This window comes from Tupaia chinensis, unplaced genomic scaffold (assembly GCF_000334495.1).
Source record: "Tupaia chinensis unplaced genomic scaffold, TupChi_1.0 Scaffold000600_1, whole genome shotgun sequence".
Classification (NCBI taxonomy): Eukaryota; Metazoa; Chordata; class Mammalia; order Scandentia; family Tupaiidae; genus Tupaia; species Tupaia belangeri.
This window is the reverse complement of record NW_006160117.1, coordinates 1,039,265-1,046,819: the sequence shown is the minus strand read 5'-3', so window position 1 is coordinate 1,046,819 and position 7,555 is coordinate 1,039,265.

Sequence of the window (7,555 nt, the reverse complement as noted above, 5' to 3'; positions counted from 1 at the left end):
TGAGGAAATTCTTGCAAGATCTAAAAGAGGAATTATACATTTTACAAAAGAATCAAACAGAACTGTTAGAAATGAAGTCTATAATACAGGAAGTCAAAATCTCCCTTGAAAGTATTAAAAGCAGACTAGATCATACAGAAAATAGAATCTCAGACATAGAAGAAAAAATGGCTGGCCTAGAAAAATCCACCACGAAGACTGAGAAAATGTAATAGTCATAGTTTATTAGTCATATTTGTTCTCATGAAAGAAAAAAACTACTATATCATAATGTTAAGGAATTCAGGTAGGAAATTGACCCAAAGGTCTTCCATATTCCTAATGACTCCACTCAAACATCTCAATGGGCCACTGAGCAGGTCAAAGAACATGATAGTTATTAAAATGTCTTACAGGGGCCAGTAGGTAGCATGGTGGTTAGGTCACTGAACTCTCACATGGCCAACCATGGTTCAAGTCCTGGACCCAGTGGTTTGAGGATTATGCGGGGCACATGTGCATGCACACTCAAAATCCCAAGAGGAGAGTGAAGGAGAAATGATTGTAGCATAGCCATCCCCAGGAGGATAATATCTCAGTTTCCTTCTCACTGTCTCTCTCTGGCAAGCACACATGCCCTATGGCAAAAACTTAATTAAAAAAAGAAAGAAAGAAAGAAAGAAAGAAAGAAAACGAAAGAAAGGGAGAAAGAAAGAAAGTCTTATAAATGTTAAGGTTCTTTACCAGTATGAGTTACTCTTTAAAACTCCTAACAACATTTCAGTAATGTTGTAATACTGACTCAAAGTTCATTCCAAATCTCGATTTATCTAAATCCATTTCTTTCTTCCCAGGCACCTCCTACCTATGATGCCCTGATGCAGATGGAGTATCTTGACATGGCAGTAAATGAAGTTCTCAGATTATACCCAGTGGCTGGCAGACTTGAAAGAGTCTGTAAGAAAGATGTCGAAATCAATGGGTTATTCATTCACAAAGGAATAGTAGTCATGATACCAAGCTTTGCTCTTCACCGAGACCCAAAATACTGGTCAGAACCTGAGGAGTTCCATCCAAAAAGATTCAGTAAGAAGAACAAAGACAACATAAATCCTTACATATACATGCCCTTTGGAACTGGACCATGAAACTTCATTGGCATGAGGTTTGCTCTCATGAACATAAAACTTGCTCTCACCAGAGTAATGCAGAACTTCTCCTTCAAACCTTGTAAAGAAACATAGATCCCCTTGAAATTAAACAAGCAAGGACTTATTCAACCGGAAAAACCAATTGTTCTAAAGGTGGAGTTGAGAGATGCGACCATAAGTGGAGTCTGATTTCCCTAAGGATTTATGTTCGTTCTTCCGTGAAGCTGTATCACAGGACACCAGAGATGTTTTCACTTTGTGAATAAAATCTAGAAGTAAAGATGGTCTTAACCTACTGCATCTGATGAACGATTAGGGATTCTGTACATTCATTGAGCTTTGTCAGTGTCTGTAGGGTTTTATATGTTGTGTAATAAAGATGGTGACTAAGTGCCAGCCATGTAGACTCAGCCTCTCTGGTTCTCATAGCACTATCTCCATCCACCCCCAGTTAGCACCATCAAGTCTTCCTGAGCTCTGATTACAAAATAAATGTTCCTTAGCCATTTTATCAATAATTTTTAATGAAAATGATAAATATTGTGATGATTCTCATGGTAGCACTTATGTTTTATTTCCAGTCTTCTATAATAAGTAGTATATTGAGAAAGTCAATAAACACATCTTTGTAAAAATATGATCTAAGGCCTTCGTGTACATTAAAAGAGAATCTAGAGGACTGAATCAGTGAGAACCAGGCAACAAACATGATACCCTTGAACCTCTAAATTATTAGCCTCTAAAACCCAAAGCACCTAGTACCGTGCACAAAGCCATAGGTGCTCAATGTTTATAGATGAAAGGATGTACAAATGCAGAAAACCTTAACCAGATTGCTACTGAGGTTGACACTAAATCCACAGGACCCTCATCAGTCTCTAAAAGAATCTGTGCTTTGGGGTCTCTAAGGAGGTGAAAAAAAAAAAACTAGTGGTAGCCTCCTGACACTCTTGGGTCTCTCCAGTTGCTAAAATGCCTTGACTTAAAGGTCCTACTGGTGGCAACATTTCCACTCATTTACTGCCCTTGGACACAGCTTCTTCTTGAAATCTCCCTTCAGGGGTGCTCATTCTATTGATAGACTGAGGAGTGCCTTGATTTCTCAGTTACTGTCAAACTGCCTCTACATACAGTAAATTCTGAAGCCCCACCTGCCTTGGTTTACCTATTTTTGTTTCTTCCCTCGGTTTTTCAAGAGAACCCTCTGAGGAAAGCATTTTTGGAGAATTCAAAGCAGGACTGTTTTATAAACTCAAAGTACTTTCTGCACTTAATAATGACTCAGTTCATTCAGAGAAGAGTTCCTGAAAGCAGGTAGTTAACAGGAACCCATATACTATCTCACACTAACAGCCAACACTCTCTCCCCACAGTGTAGGGATCTCCATTTAACATTAGAAGAACTGACCCCCAAAACACAACATAACCTCACCTTGTAGGTGGATCACAAAACAAACAAAAGTCAGAATATTAGGATTGGAGGAAAGAGCATTATAGGAGGAAAAGCATTTAAAATGGTGTTGCTATAATTTTTTGACAACATAATTTAGAGGCTCTTTCAGTTGAGTACATCTACACCTCAGTCCCTCTCCACCTTCTTTCCCCATGGTGAGGTCTTGGCTGTCAATTATTAGGAGAGAAGGCTGCTCCTTAAAAGGCTTTTAAATGGTATTAGAAATTATTGGAATCTTACCTAAAAGCTCTTGAAAAAAAAAAAGAATAAAACAACTCTTCATCTTCTTGTGTTGCATAAAATGTAAGACCCTGCTCTATTTACTTTCTTGTCTGTGTGGAAGCAAAGACTGGGTACAGTTCAATAGGTTAAGTGAGAAACTAATCGAATCACCACCAATGTTTCCAACCTATAAACTGAGGACCCTCTTTAACGTGAGAGAGAAGAATTCAGGGTAATATGTGGGAGCCCCTCTTTTTAGAGTCTCAGTGTGTCACTGAAATGTTGCATACAACCCTCACCCCACCAAATGCACTAAGGAACACCTTGCTATTTAAAGCAGCTGCTTTTAAAAAAATATTCACTCATAAAACAAATTATCTCAACTAATCACCATCACCACTACAACCACCATCCCACCCCTATCAATTAGCAATTACTGTATTGCTGCGATCACTCATTTGGTTGTTTGGGTTGCCCAATGCACTTCTTCAGGGAGCGATTTTGTCTCAATCTCCTTTGCATCCCCACAGCTCGTCCTTTAATGTGGGTGGAGAGAGCCCTGCACCAACTAAGAAAGGCTTGTCTGATCTCCCCTCTGAGATGAGTGGGTTCCTATCTCTGGTCTGGTCTCAGCATCAGCTATGGTGGCCCACAGCAGCAGACAAGGGGAGCAGTGGGAAACTGGAGTGTGAAATAAATTGCATATCTCTGGTGACAGGAGGGAGACAAGAATGTATTTCATTATCACTTTGAACATTAGGTTGATAAGAGCTGTGCAGTGTAAACCACACCTGCCCATTGCAGCTGCTAACATGTACACAAGTTGCCCAAAATAATAATGTCTCACTTTCCCCAGAGTGACCTTCAGAGCCATGGAGAACACAAAGAATATTAAATAGATATTCATCCATTAATTCCTTGTTCATTCAACAAATATTTATTAAGCAGACTGTACTCAGTTTATGGTAAGTCCTAAAGATACAGAGTTAAACAAAAGAGACCAAACTTCTACCTTTATGATTCTTATACTCACACAGGTGGCACCTATGTTGAAATTTACACCTGTCTTATATAACACAGACACTTTAGGAGAGGAGACATGGAAGTTTTGCTGTTGAGGCACCCTAACTATGGGATTCCTCTCTTGTTTATATTACCAGACATTCTAATAACATCTATTTCAAAAATTATCAATAATTAAACAGTATGTCAAGATTATGAAACCCAAATCTTAGAGTAGAATGTAGATTTAAAAGATGCTTCCTCCATTCTAGATACTTTGTAAACATTATTTAATTCACTTCTCACAACAATACTGAAAGTTGATATTGAATACAATATCCACAATGTACAAAATAGGAAAATGATACTAAAAAAGATGGGGTTGCTTTCCCCAAGCCATATGAAGCTAAGATTCAAACTCGAGTCCATCTGGTGCCAATGTCTTTTTTTTCCCACTACACCTTTTTAAAAGTGACTTTCAAATCATCCATTTTAATGTTCCTTTTCATCAAAGAAACACCACTAAGTGCTTCTAATGTATACCTATTTGCTTCAATCTCCTATTTAGTTACACTAGTTTTATGAACTACACCTTATAATCTCCTTCTAGCTCTACAATCAATGAGAGTATTAAATGGATTGAGCATCTGCCCTCAGCATTATTATTCTAGATAGGAAAATGATTACCAAATTCATGCCTATGAGTTCACCTTTCAACATTCATTTAATCAAGATGAGTAATTACCCTAGCGGGCAGTAATTAGGTAATTAGTAAAACTAGTTAATACAAATAGCATATTAATATAACCAAATAAATGCTAGTATAATTTTTATAATTATTATGGCATATAGGTCTACCTGACTTTTTTAATAAAAGACTCATAATTTCTGGGCTATGTATTGCACAATTTCCACTTGCATGTGGGAATGCCTTTTGACATCTGTGACCCTGCAGAGTAAAAAGGAGATTGAGACAATTATCTCGGGTACTGAAGCAAAAGCCTGCTTGCACTAAAATTATCTGCCTAGTCTTTGCCTGATTTTCTCTAAATGGTTGTTCCATTTAATAAAAAAAAGAGTCACCTTATAGCATTGTACCTAAATGTCCTTCTATGCTTAGAAAATGAAAACACAGTATTCCAAGAATAATGAATGTACTCTAGATAGACAAACAACTATGCACATATGCAGAATATCCTCTGATTCTGTAATATAATCCTCAGTTGGATATTTATCTTCCTCAAGAGAAAAAAATTTATCAATACGACCCTGTGGATTCCCCACCCCCTACATATGCACACATGTGTGCACACAAACATAAACACACACACACACACACACACTCCTAAACCGGCTGTAATGATTAAATACAAAGAAAAAATGTCTCTTGATATTGTAGTATATACACACCACACACACACGCACACACACACACACACACAACACTAATCTATGTCTGTATTTCTGGTAGTGAGATTATTATGCACCATATCCTGTAATGGTTTAACTCAAAATGGTTACCAATCTTAGCATAATCTTGTGATAGATACTGACCCATATCCAGGATATGCAACAATTTGTGAAAATATAAAGAAGAAATTTTGATGTCTCCTAAGAATCAACTGCCAACTCATTTACATATATTTATAAAACCTGTGAGACAGCTATGAACAGCTAATCCCCAAATCATAGAATACCAATAGAATGAAAAATAATTTGTAGACTCACTAACTGAGGTCTGGTTTATGGTTCTCTTGTTTGAGCTAACCTCCACTAGATTTCACTATTGTCCATGCATAGAAGATAATGTATTTGTATTTGATGTCCAGGACTTCATTGAACGGCAGAAGCCCTGGTTCAGTCGATATTTTTACATACCAACATGTGTAATGAAGTCATACACAGGAAAATAGATTAATTAATTCCCTTGGTGCTATTTCTTCCTATCAGCCAAGATTTCATCTTCAACCCTAAATATATATATGATAATATACCACAGTTGTACTAAAACCCTTTCTCTCTTACAAGCTCAAATATAATTAATTATGCCTGATGCTTCCATTGCTGTTTTTATAAGGAACTGACCCCTTCTAAATTATCTAATCTTGTTATTAACTTTCACTCAAACCTCACCAGTACATGAGACAACCTAGAATTTTGCCCATGAAGTTTCATTTTCATATTTTTTTTCTATTTCCAAGAGAATGAAAATTTCTGGAACTATAAGCTATTCATTTGAATTTCCAGTCTGTAAATTGTGAAGACGGCTTGTGGATGTGAAACAAGAGAAGATAAATTACAAATTGGAGCTAAAGAGAAAATAAATACAAGATTTTACTAGAATCTAATTGTTTTCCACATATCATAGTAACAGCTATTATCCTTCCTTCTAAATTTATGTCATCTGCACATTTATCTATATTCCTATTTGTCTGTCATCTATCTGTCTTCCACCTGCCTGTTAGTGTCTATTTATTTGGCATGGCAAGTTATGCTGTCTTTGTCTGCAAAGAAGAAAAGGGGAAAATGATGAAAAATCTTGGTGTAGCATGAATAGCAACGAGGTAAGGCTGATGCCTGATGTGCGGATGAATCCTGTAAATGAAGTGGCCCTTGAATTAAATTAATTTAAAATCTGGCAAATATTACCCGGCATGTTTGTCAATGTGCTGTATAATTATTAATTTGTTCATTGAAGCAACTGTATAAATAAATAGAAAGCAGAATGCCATGATTAAGCAAGCATTGAAAATCCAGGGTCAAGGAGCCCGGCAATACGGGGATCTCAATAGCTTTCCTGGGTCCTACTTTTACATCTCCTCGTAAATCCACATGTCGATAACAGCAAATTAATTGGCCCACATTTAGATGCCAACAGGGCTTTTGTATTCTCAGTGCACATTTTTGTCTTCTCAGAGTGAGATGTTAGTAACAGGGGTTTTAATATCACCCCTAGGGGAGCACCAGAAAATCTTAACAATTTCCTTCACTAGAGTATTTTCATTAGCGCTAAATGCCGTGCAATTTACATTTGAAATCAGGTGTAGGGGTGAGCAGAACGTGACAAGACATGTTGCAGTGGTGGTTTTTTTTTTTTTTTTTATTCCAATGTTCTTTAGTTACTGCCATAGAGTCTCAGAAGAAAAGCATGCAAGTCAAAAAGAAAATATTTCTTGATTTCTCTTTGCTCTTACTTTGAGGAGATGAAGACTCTATTTTATTCAAATACTCAAAGCACACATTTAAAACAGCCCTCTTTCACCAATAAAAAGGAACCTAAAAAATAGTAACAATAATGCACCCAAAGTAGAATTAAATTAAACATTATCTGATAGCTGACAGCAGATATTCCAATAAGGGGCAAAAATCCTATAAGTCAAAGGATTAGAAGTTAACACAAATGCTAGGCTTTTAGTTTATGTCTATGCTGCTCAGTTACCTAACTAATGAACCTAGATTAATAAAAAGATTACCTAATTTTACCTTTATTAGAGATCTAGACTGCAAGTGGAATTCATATTGAGGGTAATCTAAACTGGTTCAAGTCATTTCAATTCAACAAATATTTGAATATCTTTTCTGAAAAGAAAAACAATTAGCATATATCTATCTGAGTTTCATTTATATCACTATTTTGCACACTAACCACTTTTTAGAGCAAGAGTTTATGTTTTGATTGGGTGTCACAGTTCCTGAATACCTTAGTGGAGCCTCAAATCTAATGATGAAAACAAACCTAGAGGACTAT